A 16,003-nucleotide genomic window follows, 5' to 3' on the forward strand; every position below is an offset into this window, starting at 1 on the left:
GGCCACCTCAAACATTGTGGGAGATGCCCACTTGGCATTATGAGACAAGACCAAGAAAAACATGGTTTTCACACCTTGTTTTTGATTTTCAAGTCCTCTTCAGTTCTAAGAAGATGCCCTCTCCGTTCTGGGGCAATTGCCTACGGCCATCCACTATATATCAGAGTCCCTCCCCATCATCCATCAGACCTTAGTTGTCCCATCTCTATTCTGACCCAGACCCTAAAACAAATATGTTGGTCTATTCTCTCTGACATTTAACAGCACAGTTTATAAATAAATAAAGCCTTTAGAAAAATACAAAGATTAATAGCATGAATATAGCTGACCCTGAGTATCTGCAGGAGATTGGTTCTAGAAGCCTCCCTGCAAATATTCAGATCCACAAATGCTCAATTCCTTTATATAAAACTATATTGTATTTGCATATAACTTGTACACATCCCCTAATGTAGTTTATGTTATCTTTAAATTACTTATAATAGCTACTTAAATAGTTGCTAAGCCATATTCTTTAGGGAATAATGACAAGAGAAATCTGTGCATGTTCAATCAATGTAGAGGAAAGGTTTTCTAATTTTCTTTTGCTTTGACATTTATTGTGTGTGTGTGTATGTGTTTATGTGTGCACATACACATACGTGCCGTAGTAAAAGAATGGAGGTCAAAAGACAACTCATTTCTCTCCTTCCACTATGTGGATCCTGGGTCTCAAACTTGGGTTGTCATGCTTGGTGGCAAGTGCCTTTACCCTCTGAGCCATCTTGTCAACACCAGATGCAAGTTTTAAAAAATAGTGTTCGTGTGGTCAGTTCAATCTATGAAAGCAGAGCCTATAAATTCAAGAAGCCAGTTGGACTTTCTAGTCACCACCCTGATACAAAATATGTTGCTTTATTTTAAAGAAATAGAACAGTGAGAGTTGTTTAAGCCCCTTTATACCACTGCTCATTCTGTTCCTACCCTCCTCCTGCTTTCCTTGGACTGAGCCACAAACCCATTGTTCCCTGAGGGGGTCTTCTTTCTTCTTATTCACAGTTTGTAACTTTATTACATATGGTAGGAATCCATAAACAATATATGACATTACTTTGCTTGTTTTAGACTTTTCATGACTGAAATTGTTCTGTTTTAGCTGGACATGGTGTCCCACGCCTTTAATCCCAGCACTCAGGAGGCAAAGGCAGGCAAATCTCTGTGAGTTACAGGTTAACCTGGTCTCCATAGTGAATCCAGGCCAGCTGTGGATACAGGGAGACCCTGTCTCAAAATTAAAAAAACAAACAAACAAACAAAAAAACACAAAACAAAGCAAAAAACCCAAGAAATTGTTCTATTTTATTTAATTACATAATTTTACAATTTGCTTTTATCAGTAAAGATGTTTTTAAGTTTTACCACTACTGTTACTGGTAAAAACATGCTTTTAGGTTTTACCAGTACCACAAATCTAGTTCATCCTTTGTAACTGTGTACAGAACTCTATAATATGAATGTACTCAAATTTGTCTATTTTCAAATTTTTCAAGTTTTCCTGTTAAAATTATACTGGGATAAACAGCATCGAATGGGATTTCGTTTAGGAAATGAACACTTTCAAGTTGAGTAGACATCGTTAAATTATTCTCCAGAGCAGTCATACAAGTGTATGGCACCCCCACAGTGCACGAAAACTCCCATCTCCACTTGCCTTCCTTGACCCTTGACAAAGGGTAACCCATTGCACACCAAGCCTAAATGGTAAAAAAACTGAGAACTTGAGTTTCCCATCCCTATAGGAGAGGTGGACACTAAACTTCCAGTCATATTTCCTGAACAGAATAACCCAATTCTATGCAGAAAAAGCTAAAAGTCACATATATGTGAGTTATTTCCATATAAAAATGAACTAAACTACCATAGTTGTAATATATATTTTAACCTTCTAAAAACCAGATAGCAGTCAAAGGAAACTGTTGATTCTTCTTCCTTTTAATGAGCCAACCCAGTAGATTCAAGTTTGAAAACAGAATGAGCACTAAAGATATTTTCATTTGGAAGAGAAGAGTTGTACTCTTACTGATAAGTCAAGAAAGTAGGATAACATCAGGAAGTCCACTTGCTCTTGTTCAGACCAGATTGCTGTGGTCCAAGAGACCGTGGAGTTATTAAATATAAAAAATATGAAGATCATGTTGTAACTATTTCATTAGTGCCACAGAATTATTAGAAATGCAAATCTGGAGAAGTATTCAAAAATGAAATAATACTAGATGCAAATATCAATGTTTAGTAATAAATATATAGTTTGTTCAGTAATTTGGTAATATATTAAACTGACAATATAATCATGTTTTGAAGATTTCTTAATAAATACAGGCACATGACCATGACAATGCTGAAAGAACAAGAAGAAAAATAATAATCTGCATCTACAGTATGAAACATATATGTACATATGTATTGACATGTGCACAGCAATAGTGCTAAACAGATATATAAGATACATGTATAATGTAAAATTACACTTATGTGTGTGATTTTGTGTACATGTATATTTATGTCTTATATGTTATGATTAAAAACAACCTAAAATATTAATAGTCTTTGAGTAACAGAATTATAAATTTTGGTTTCGGTTTTCCCCAAAATTTTTATAAAGTTGGACAGATATTACATTAAACTTTGTGTGTGTGTGTGTGTGTGTGTGTTTGTGTATACATGAGTGTGTAAGAAAAAAGTGAAACTAGAACAAGACTTGAGCTTTTAATTTAATTAAAAAATAAAGGTAGCTTGGCATTCCTTAGGCAATTTGAGAGAAACCAACACACCTGAGATCTCTAATCCAAGGTCTGCAGTCATGAACACAAAACATTTAGAAAATATAAATGAATGGCTGCAATGTTGAACTTTGTCCTGCATTGATATGGAGGAAGACCTGTGTATATGCAAAGCAACCACTTTCAAATTTCAATGATCTTTTCACTGTATCAAATGAATAGCTACTAGTGTGATTGACTGTAACCAGCTGAATGATGAGGATAGCAAAAAGAGATTCAACTGAAAGCCATTGATCCCCTGGCCACATGTAGATAGAGAATCAATTTCAAGACCCAGATAATGAAAAAATCAAGGCAAACACTTGCTTTCTAAAATTTATTAAAAAATGCTATGATCAAGTCTTGATTTTTCGGTAGAGTAATTCCTTGAATTCTTTTGCTTACTTATTTATAAAGACTGTGGCAGATAACACATAGTTATAGTGTTCGTTTGGAGAAGGTTTTCGTTTTAATTTCATTTCTTCAGTTTTGCATGATTTTAGACTGCTTATCACTTCTCAGCACCTAGTATCCATCATTTCTTCCCTTTCTCACCACAAGACCCTCAGACTTAGCTAAGTCAGGAAAACTGATCTTCAGAAAACTCCCTGTTTTCTGCATTCCCTTTTGTTGCTGTTGAAATATTCATTCATGGAATTTTAATTTAACCTAAAATCAAGAGATTGGATTAGTTATAACTGAAGAGAAAGTTATTTATAAAAATGAAACTTGGGCTGGAAATCATAATAGAAGTGATCTCACATTGGGTGCGAATGAATATGCCTCAAGAGATGATCACACATAAACACACTGTCATCATTAACATAGTAACAAGCCAGCCTATGCACTGATCAAATCATAGCTCTTACAGACAAAATGGGAATCAGACACTGTGCAATTCAATTCCTCCTCCTGTAACTAAGAAAACCAAGACTAAAAACCATTGACAATGCTCACACGCTATGACTAGAAATTCCTATATCTCATTGTACTGTTTTCCAAAAAAAGACCAATCAACCAAATAAAATACATTTCTTCGGGGGAATTGTGTATGGTCATCCTTCCTTTATGCTCAATTTGCATACTAAATCCCAAGCAGATGTCAGATTGTATAAAGCCAGTCTGGCTTAGAGAAACGGAAGTTTTTCCTAACCTGAGTAACTGCCAGTCATCAGTCCACACTACAACTGACCAAGGTAATTTAGTTTGGGCAGCAGGTGACTAGGATGATTTTTAAAAAAGACGCCATTTAAAATCCAATTGCTCTTGGAAGGGCTTTTTAATACTGGAGTTCACTATAAAATCAGTGATTACTGTATGTCATTACAGGAGGTCAGGTTTTATGTGAAGGACCTATTTTGTTGATTAAATGAAATTCTTTTTTTGTGCCATTGGGTCACACATAACATATGTCCGGTCAATTATTTTAGGAGTATTTGAAGATTTCTCTTTTCACAGTAATAGTTTTTTTGGCAATCAACAGAGCTTTGAAGAACCATTTTTCTTGATAATGACCCAGATCTTTTCTATAGAAGTTTCCCCACCCCCCAAGATGAATAAACCTGAGTCATGGGAAAGGTGATCAAACACACTTCATTGTAATTTTTTCAGAAAGATCAATGGCTTTGCATTCCAAGTGACAGCAAAAATAGCAGTTTTTAATAACCAAATGACTAAAAACAAACATGGGTTTGACTTGACATATGTTAAATTGAAAATATTGATAGTAAAGAAATAGCCATCCTTTTTTCCAGGAAATTTCATCTCTTTTTATCTCAGTAGATCAATAAGATAAATTTAAGCTCTATAGTGGTCAATAATCTAGCCAGGTAAAAAGACAAGTATTGGCTATTTGAAGATTTCAGTAATTCTATTACACTCATATTTTGCAGAATAATCTTTAACTTTTAATGCCTCCACAAGTAAACTGCTAGTTTTTGGCTAATATTTGTGTTTTATTTTTAAAAAATGTTTACTAAAAGAAACATTTGTGTTTAACAGTGTTTTTTGGAGGTTTTGTTTGTTTGTTTGCTTGCTCGTTTGCTTTCAGTTCCTGTTCAAATTAAAATAAAGAATTCAGGACTTTGTTGACCTAAACCTTAGTCCTTATATGCAGTTTACACAGAGGGGCATTTACCCCTGAAGGGATTGAAGAACTTGTACTGAATGGTTTACCTAGAAATCCCTTGTTGACATAAACAATACTTATATTGACAATTGGGTTAAACACTACTGCCAATACTGTTTGAGAATCATTATCCATTATGTCTATGACCCAGTGAACTTTGTTGACCTGCCCTGTTCCCTCCATCACATTGTCTGGGCAATACACTTGTGGTTGTAGTCAGTCTTCATCCTGGTACCTCAGGATTGCAGCACCAGAGAACCAGCTTTAAAATTTGACAACTGTCCATTGCAGTCACTGCCTAGAATAGAATTGGTCAAATCAGAGCATTCTGCGTGAATATAAACAATTCAAGAGCCACTCAACTCAGGAGGAAGGAAGCAGGCCTGGCTCTGTTTCATGTCTCATCATACAGCAAATAGGGAGGCAAGACAGGGAGATGATTCCTGAACGCCATGGAATTAAATCTAGAAGGAGGTCACATCCAATTCTGAACCTTGACAGATTTAGTCAACAAAAGGTTAGTTTTCTTAAACAGCGATTAAGTAGAACAAGTGACTGTTCCAATACAAACCCACTCCCAAGTGATTAGGCAATGATAAAGGAACTACTACTTGATATATTTGGCAGTACAAGCTGAGCCTTGGGACCTCTCAGTGAAGGTGTTTTACAGATCATACAATTCCGTACTCAGAAGGTACATTGATTTTACATATATTTAAAGTTCCATAGATACAGCTGTATATGGAAAACTCATTAGATCCCACGGTACCTCTTATTTGTCACACCATAATGAAACTCTGATGTAGGCTTCTTCCCTACAGATGAGGACTAGCTTCAAGCAGTTGGGATCATTTGATCCATCTGAGTCCTGAGTCATTGGAAGCTCAAACTTTGATCTGAGAGGATGCAAATGGATGGCAGTTTTCCAACATTTAAATACAGTGGAATTACATTAAGTAGCCAAAAGCTGATTCACAAATGCTGACATCTTCTTGATATGTGTGTGTGTGTGTGTGTGTGTGTGTGTGTGTAAGTAACTGAGTTCCTTTCTTCAAGTTCTTGATCGAGACTGCTTTAAACTGATTCTGATATATCATGGCTTTATACCAATAACATATATGGAGAAGTTTAGAGATGTAATTCCTAGAATAACACATATATCTACAATTATGTAGGGAGTTGGTAGTTGAGGATGTTACACAATTCCTTTGATTTTCTAGATACCAAATGTGATTTGTCTCCTACATTTACACTCTAACTACCTCAATGGTTCTGAAAAAGATAATCTGGTCCATGGATGATCCATCAGTATTCAAATCATCGAAAACTCTAACAGGTATACTAATACATGACTTTCCACTACTAACATTACTAGTAAATGTGCAAGGCCATTTCCATGCCCACATCTCTGGAAACAAACCTTTTGGAAATCAGCACTGCTTAAGGAATCGAAGTTCTGACAGTTGATGCCAAATTTCAGTCAAGTCTCCAGGCCAGTGAAGACAAGACACCTAAACATTGTTGCTAAGTACAGCCGAGGCAACCAGAATACTCTGGGTAAGTGGAATGGGCTATGTTCTTTTAATGTGCCTGTCTACCTGCCTATGCCTTCCTCCTGAGTAGTCAATGAAGCAGACAACCAGCTCATACAACCTGGCAGGTCTCAGTAGAATGGACATGTTTGTAAACACTCCTCAAACCCTGGGACTTTCTGCCCCAGCAGAACAAATTGCAACTGACAGAGACAATTCATTTGGGACAGAATATTAGTGCTGGAATCAGTGCCTAACCGAGGTCTTACCCAGAGTCTTTCCCATCCTTTACAGGATCCCTATTATCTTAGAAAAGTGGCAGCATATCCCAGAAGAACCATTAAGAGCAGCTCCTTATTCTAGGGATGTCCTGGATTCCTGCCCAACCCTTGATCTATTGCTCTGCTCTTTGTCTCTCTGGTTCCATTTTCTAGCTTTGATATCTGTAACCCTTATCATTTGGCAACTTTCCTTTCGACATTTTGGGCTTTAGGTTCATTCTCATTGTAGAAAAATGAGGTAAGCAACCAAAGGCAAAAATAACCCATTTTTCCTCTCATAACCATTGTAAGAATTTTAGTGACATATCCTTTTAGATTTATTCTAAGTATAATAATATACACACCACATATACCTCTGCATATATGTGCATACTATGTAAGAGATCATTACGGAAAGAGTGTATGACAGTGATGCACTAGAACACAATACCCGTTCAGTAAACCTGAGCTATCATTACATTTCTGATTTGTGATATGTTTGCATCACTTAACAGCATAGAGTAAATACGTGCAATGCTGATAAGATTATTTGTCATCATGATTTAACATTTCTTGAGACTTTCATACTTGAATATTTTATGTGCATCATTTCTACCCCTCCCACTCACATTTTTTTGTCCTCTTGTTTATTATTATGTATACATACATTCATTACATTCATAAATATATATATATACATATATTCTTATCAGGAGTACATGCAGATATCAAATCACTTATTCTTTTATTTCAGAATTCTCTTAAGTGTTATAGATCTTTTGAGGGCCAAGTATGTAAGATTCTTGCCCTATTGATATGTACTTTAAAGAGGAGACAATAGGCATTAAGAAAGTATCAGAACAATCAATGACAAAGTTCAAAATATACCAATATTATTAAAAAAAAAAAAAAAAGCAAGGTACTAGCCAGACTTGGTGCATGGACCTGTAATCTCAGCTACTTAAGAAGTTAGAGACAAGAAAATGTCCAGTTTAAGGTTGGGCTCAGCTATAGAGGAAGCTTGAGGCCAGTCTGAACAACTTAGTGAGACCTTGTCTTAAAGCAAAATAAATTACCCCAAAACAGAATGGCTTAAAACAGTAAGTATAATCTTATATTTAACAGGGTTAGAATCTGAGAGTACCTGAGCCATAACTTCTCCAGATATTTAGTATATACATTTAAAATCAGAAATGATTCTAAGGTTTCTGGTGTCAGCAATTGGTTACAGTTCTTATAGATTACCCATTACTATCATCTTTTTTGGTTATTATTTGCATATCTGATAAGTAGCAAAGATTTTGTTTTTTATTGGTTTTTTTTTCCATATGTTCATCGATTAAGGTGATGTTTTGATTATTTTTTGCCTACTGTCATAACAACTTGAGTACTATTTCTCCAAATGTTAGAATTCATATTAGAAAGCTGAATCTAGGTAATCCCCTGTTATTACCTTAACCTTAACTGTTTCTACAGTTAATACATATTCATAATGAAAGTGTAATGCACAATGTTTATGAGCACACACATTAGTGAATTATGTTTCTAGATTGTATGTGTGTGTGAAAATTCTTAGATTGTCTGTAGAAGATACTTTAGATAAAAGAACATTTTTCCTTGAGAGAACTGGATAGATAGGACAAAGGGAGAAATTTACTTCCCTGTATATCTTGTCTATATTATCGGTTTCAAAACTCGCACTTTACTAGTAAGTGTATATGGTGGTTTTATTTAAATAAATATATGGGCTGCGATGGTATTCTGGTTATTCCCAGCCTGCTGCTCTTGGTAGGGCACTCAATAAGATAATTTTCCTATTCTAAATGAATAAAAAAACAGATTTTAGAACCCAGTCTATAGCTATTTAATGGCTATTTCAACAAGTGAAAAATAAGCATATATGTCCATAAACTACTGGAAGCATTCATTTTAGAACATGCTGTATCAAAACCATGGATTTTATTATTATAGGAAACTGAATATAAAAATCATTGGTGGATGCTGGCTGTAGTTTGCTCTTTGTGTCCTCTGTGTACTGTACATACCCGTGGATCAATTATTCAGCATCCACTATTGAGTTTCTGCATTATCTAGACTATTTGACTCACATCCTTAGCTCCCTTTCCTCCTACCAGTTAATCATTTTCCTACTCATTAACAGTTTCAATGGGCATGGTCATAAGGGGAGGCAAAACCCAAATAAATCTGTTACTTGTACATATAAAAAAGGGGGTATTCTGAAAAAAAAGTTGAGAGGTGCGATTAAAATGAGTTATTCTAATACACTTAATTTATTATTCTTTTCATTTCTAATTGTTTCACATCAAGGCATTCTGCTTACTACTGAGTGCTGTCCTTTCTTTTGCTACTCTCTGAAAAATTATCTGCATAAAGGACTATGTGGATGCTTAATAGCCATCCATTCAGCTTTCTACCATGTATTCCAAAATATGAGCAATAAGAAAGTGAATAAACAATACAGCAGCTAGTATTGAAACGAAGTTCACAATTCGGGATCTAACAAAATAAAACATTAAAAAGTAATAATACTTAAAAACACAAAGGTAAATGGGATGAGCATGACCCAAGAATAAATATAGAAAGGTCAGATGTAAGCTGGATCCTCAGAAATAAACAATCTGGTAGAAAAACAAAGAGCAATTGTTCAATGCACTTGTTTTTGTTTTGTTTTTGTTTAACTCGGAAACAAAAAGAAAATATATACAAACACATGAAGGAATGGAGCAGTTAACTGCACTGGGTCTACACTAGACGCCTCATATCTGTTCATCCTATTTCGACAACGGTTTCTAATTTATCTACTTGGGAAATCTGGACCTCCTTGCATCTTATTGAGGTCTCTGTAAAGAAAGTGCCACCCTGACTTCAGGGCACATGACCTGGGTCTGATGTATCAGAGTATCACATGTTCCTAGTTCTAGGAGAGGGAGAGCACATGGCACAAGTCCAGCCAATCAAAACCACTAATACTAAATTGAGGGAATGTTTATTGCCATTTGAGAAATTAGATTCATTCTTTTCTGCTGGACTAGGAATTAGGGGATTTCTGCCATCTTGTCTCTAAAAACACAGCCAAGGGTGAGACTAACACCAGGATGGAAAGCTGGGTCCAGCCAAGAGAACTGAAAGGAGCTGAGACCCAGGGAGCACTATTTGAGCTCTTACCTACCCCAGCTGCACCCAAACCCATCTCTATGCTTGCCCTTTTTAGATACTTGAGAGGATCAAATGGAGCTGCAAATTTAAATTGTATTTTCACTGTGCACAGAACAGTCCTAACACAAAGGTCTTAATTGCAGAAGGTAGAGAAAGAAAGAAATGTGGTCTTAAACAACAGATATAGGTAGGGATATTTCTCACATGCATAATTTACCATCTCTTGCCTTTGGAGACCCAGCCTCACTCCCGTAATGCTAAGAGGAATCCTTTCTTCTAAGGGCAATAACGGTTGCCAGCTCTGACACTGACTAGTTGAAAATTTATTCACAGGAAAATATTGACATGTGAAAGCATAGATTTCTGACTGAATAAAAATGGTGAATGAAATGGTACAAAGAGAAATGGCAATGGAATTCAGAGCAGTTTAGGAAAAGCAAAATTATCTCCATCTCTGATATAAGTGAAATCTCTCTGAACCTGGCAGTTTAACTGATGTCTGCAAAATATGGCAGATTTTACTGTGACATTGAAACTTGCTGAATGGCAACACTTTGCCTTCCATCGCACTTTGAAATCATCATCCAAGACTCAAACTCCCAGGAAAAGTTGAACAAGATAAAAAAAAAAATCTCTGAGTCACAAGTGTGATAGCTTAATGCCAGGAAGCGATGACCTCTTTGGAAAACTGGTACAGTGACATCAGTTTGCAATGGGTCACTAAGGATTGCTCAGGGTGGCAAGATTTTGTGCACTATCTTGTAAGAGATTTCTTACATGAAATACGAGACCTTTAATTCTAACAATATTATAAACAAACCTATGCAATTAAAGCTCAGTGCATGACTGGAAGCAGAGATAAGCTAATACGATTATGAAGAAACTAAATAGATCCTGAAGCCATATGATGACATCATGAAATTTTAGAAGATACAGCTGGCTTCTAGTGATATTTTTGCAGTTGAAAATATGTAGCATCTGGTGCTTCACTTATCATTCTTTGCTGAAGCCATCGTCATCTTAAATTTCTTTTTATCATGTAGATGTGTTAAGTTTAAAAATAATGTTGGAAATTTTTGATGGAGCATGCCTTCCAATTTCAAGTAAAATACTAGTAAAAGTAGTTACTATTTCATCAACCAGTTGTTTATAGAAATGGACAGTGCACAGAGCCCTTGTTCTCCTGAGGCACCATTGACCTACAGAATGTCTCTTATTAAGCTGTTAAAGTCCAATTTGTCTTGTCAAATGTGCAATGTTCAATCACTCATTCTTGCATGATTTCAGTATTGGGTTCTAGTATAACATACAGTCAAGAAGTCTGGTACTGAATGTAGGTCTCTGTGGTTCAAATACAAATTATACCACCTACTATCTGTGTAACAGTTAACAAGTTATTTCATCTCCCAAGTTCTCAAGTTATCAACAAAACAGAAATAATAGTAACTGCTACTAAATGCCACAATACTTATAAACTGTTTTGCACCCTGTTTGGCATCCATAAGCCCCATGTAAATAATATTTGTTATTAATCACTCACCTAGCAAATATTTCTTTATTAACAATTTTTTATGTGTTCTGGGCACAGAGCTAGTCCTTGGATATATTTAACCAAGAAGAGGAAAATGGTCTGTTAAATAATTAACTTCTCCATAGCGATAGTCTCTGACATTTTATTTGTTTGGTACCCATTCAGTAGAGTTCCTGATTCCCAACTATGCATATTTTGGAGAAACTACTTTCCAACTGTTAGGAATGAGGGAGGATTCACTTAGAGGAAATCATACTAAATGGTAGATTTTAGTAATATCTCTATGACAAAAAAAGAGAAAGTATTCTAACTATATAATTACATGCATTTATCAAAAACTTCATTCTAAAATTTATTCTGGGGTAGGAGGCAACATGGGAGCATACTCTAGCATCTGAATTTGTTTCTAATGAAGGAACTAAACTAATGTCACTGACCACTTCTCCCACTACACTTCGTTTGCATTTCTGCTTCATCAGCTCCTGTCACTGTTGGCCCTGCTAATCATGCTTCCTCTGCAGTTGCCCCACCTACCCCTGCCCTATGCCACTTCATATGTATAGCAGTTACTCAAATGTTGCATACACTTTTGTTTCTTTAGCTGCTCCAATTCCCCTGTCTGCCAGCAGCTTACATTCTAAAAGGACAAATGTGGCCATATTTCTGTCTAGAGAAGTGAATACAGGCAAAGAAGTATAAGACACATTTACAGGAAAGAAAATCTTATGCAAACAGGGTTATTTGAACAGATTATCCAAGTAGAAAAGATTTTTAGACAGAATAAAAAGAAGACCATCTCAGGCTATGATAATGGCAAAGCTTCTGAGAAGGTCATGATTTTGTTGTTCTTTTGATAGTACAAAATCCCTGAAGCAATGAAGACTCTGCACAAAGACAGGGCTACTCCTGTCTTCTAGAAGGGCATATGTAAGTCAGTTTTTCTAAACCGACATAAGAATGAAGTTTTAGTTATAACAGAGCACCAAAAGAAGCTGAAGATATGTCTTTTGTTTTATGTCTGCTATTTATTTGCCTAATTTTCTGTGAGTGGTAACACAAAGCACATCCTTGTGTGTGTGCATGTCTACACATACACATGCAAACTCAAATGCTAAACAATCATTTAGAAGTGAGAACCAATATGAACTCTAAAAGTCTAATTTCTATAAGGTATTGTGATAATGTGCATTATTTCTACTTTGCACTGTCATTATACAAGGGATTTATTTTGTTTCACATCTTATGTACTGTATTTGCAAATGAACTACCATAACATACTAACTTAAAGAACATTTAAACATTTGGACATTAACGAGTGACTTTTATTTTGATGACTCGGTTAATATCACTAATCCTTACTATTCACCTGAGCCTTAATATGGGCTTGGTGCCTTTGATCTAGTAGATATCTAGAAACAGGACGTGATGAAATAGACTGTTCTGGCTCATGGCATTTAGATATGTCAATGAGGGACCTTTAATGCCATCACAATAGGGCTTCTTATCTCCCTTGACCAGAGTGGAACACAACAGAGCATGAGAAATGCATATGCCCAGGTTTCAACAAAGAGCTCATTACCATATTAGACTTAGCTGTGCTCAGTTAACTCTGAAGGCTCAAAATACAGGCAAATGATCCACTGAGTGCTCTTTATTACCAAATGTTGTCCAAATTAAAGAGATTATTTTAGCAAATGTTTCATTAGTGTTTGACTTTGCAGACAAACCACTATTTTCCCTTTGAGCATGTTTTCATCAAATGAAGAAGGCAGCAGATGCTGATAGTTTTCAAATCTATACTAAAATTTCTCCCACCACTAAATACATTTCAAGTTCTTTTAAAGGTGATGTTAAGAGTGCTTATGTCCAAATTACATAGCTCAGTTCACTTCAGAGCTCTCTTGCTATTTTATGTCAATTCCCTTTCACACACCATTCAGACAGAATCAAATTATACATGCTTTAAACATATGATGTGTTGAAGTAATGAGAGTCCACCTGGCTTCCTGGATGTATTAATTAAGTACATTAGTTCTTTCCTGGGGAGAAAGAGCTCTAAATTTGGTTCTTTGATGTAGAACTGAATATGTCTCCATATCTCAAGACACTCCTTGTGAAGTTTTTAAGACTCTTAATAAGGACTCTAAAACAAACTTTCCAATTTATTCATAGAAATTGGTTAGTATGTATGTGAGGCTAGAAGACAGTAAGCTTCTCCAAGAATGAATGAACTCAAAGGTTCTCACATTTGCTCAAGAAAATAAACACTTGGAGAAAGCTTTTTCTAGAATATCCTGAGACCCTGTTATATTAAACTATTAAACTAAAAATGACTGTGTTTTCTGTAAATTTAATATTGCATGAAACAAGATTCCAGTTTGATCAAATGTTAGCACAAACCAGAGACAAACTATGAGAAAATTTCGATCTAGAAAATCACATGGTAGCTATTTTTTTCCAGTGCAAACTGAGAGCTATTGACTGTTATTTCATTTTTAAAACCAGGAAGTCTTCAAACATTGCATAGTTTGTGAACTACTAACATTAAATTTTTCAATAGGTAAGAGGTTGAAGATGATGGTGCAGGTCCATGAATATCTAAGAAGTATGATGGTATGCACCAGATAATGCCAGAAAGAGGCTTGAATTACCAGTGAAAGCACCAGGACTCCCAAGGCTATTGTAACATCTGTGTGTTAGCTCTGCGTCATTGCGGCAAGGTACTTCATCTGTAAGATGAGTCAAGGTCTACCTGATTTATATTATTAGGATGAGACTACCAACATGTGATACATGCAATAACTCTTTTCAAATTATCAGATATTATCACATCTCCATCTTTGATATTATATCATAGAGCACTGGCTTACTAATGGATGTTTTTAACTTCTCTACAATCAGGATGTGTTTTAGTCTCACTGGCTATGGGTGTTGCTTGGTATGTATCTACGTCAAACCCATGTCCAGTGGGATCAACAACCTACAAAGAAATAGTAAAAGATTACTTTTGAGAAATGTTCTATCAACAACGTTTTTTGATGAACAAAGAATTAGACTCTGTTTAAAAGAACTAAATATGCATGACTAAATCAAAAAGTGTTTCTTGGGAGACACATTCAATGTGACAATGTTTTATGAATATGTATGAGTGCGTGTTTCACTTACATTATCAATTTTTTTGTATATGAACTTTATAACCTAATGTATTCACAAGTATATATAAGTTTATAAAGACTCTTCCAGTAAGTATAAAATTAGAATTCCATGTGATAAGAACGAGCATTGTGACATTACCTGATTGGTTTTAATCTTCTTTCTTAGGAGTCCACGAAGTAATTCATGGTGTGTTAAGGTCAAAGAAATGTGGTACATAAATACATAACATTATGAAGTTACTGGGCAGCTAAGAAAGTGTTGCCCTAAAAGTGAATTAGGAAAAGTATGTCTTTGATATTAAAGGTAAAGTTAGGACATTTTACAACTTTGTTTAAGGCCACTCTTGATAGCAAAGAAGAAATTGGGGAAGTGACAACAACTGGTGTTGGTGAACGGTAGTCTGAATGTGTACACAAGTCATGGAGAAGTTAGAGAAACAAATTTTCTTTGAGAAAAGAAAAAATCCAAACATAGCAGATGAGAACTCTTAAGAAATGCTGTATCAACAAACAGCATTTTTTATGGTGTGAGGAGTTAAACTCTATATTTAAGAAAAAATAAGCATCCATATTAAACTCACACATGTAGTCCATGGGAGGAATCTGAATCTGTTTCCAAATGATAAGATGTCATCCAGTTCTTGTACATTGGCACACTGGGAATGAACAAAGCTTCCTCATTGGCATTAATAACACTTGAAAAGCATGATTTGATGACAAGATGTCATAGTAAGAATGTTACAATTGATCCATGATGGCTATAAGAAAAAAAAAAAGTAAATTTATCATTCATAATCTTGCTCAAAAGCAAGTACTCAAAGAAACAAACCATTTCTTGAACTTCTAAAATATGAACTGATGTTGTCTTTCCCATTCCCTATAGTACCTATCTTAATTATAACTTCATTTAAAAATATATATCAAAATAAATATTAACTGTCTCCTTTCTGGGTGCCACGAAAAAGTAACTGTATCAAAGAAACTTGATATAATGTACTCCTGGTACTCAGTAGGTGATTAGTAAATAACTGGTAAAATATGAATGTGTTTAATGTACTTTGCATATAAAAATTACAAGCATTCATTTGCAAGCAGATAGTTTGTAAAGATGCTGTTGCAATATTACAAGTCTTAGCTTCTGCAGTATAAAGGACAATGATACTACCAGAGACTTTAGTTTATTGATCTACCATGCCCATCTTACGTTTCTAGTTTTACTAGCCCTACAAATAGGCTTCTGAATACCAGTCCTTTGTACTAAGTGAAATTTTCTTCACCTTCAACCAGGGTAAATACTTTCACATAGAAGAAGTAGTCTATTGGCTGTCCAAGAACCAATTAAATTTTTCCCTTAAAGAATTAAACCAACAGCCAGAATATGAGTAAACTAAGAACCTAGGCACATTTCTGGTATGAACAGGA

The sequence above is a fragment of the Nannospalax galili genome, unplaced genomic scaffold (genome assembly GCF_000622305.1).
Source record: "Nannospalax galili isolate Female #2095 unplaced genomic scaffold, S.galili_v1.0 scaffold266, whole genome shotgun sequence".
Classification (NCBI taxonomy): domain Eukaryota; kingdom Metazoa; phylum Chordata; class Mammalia; order Rodentia; family Spalacidae; genus Nannospalax; species Nannospalax galili.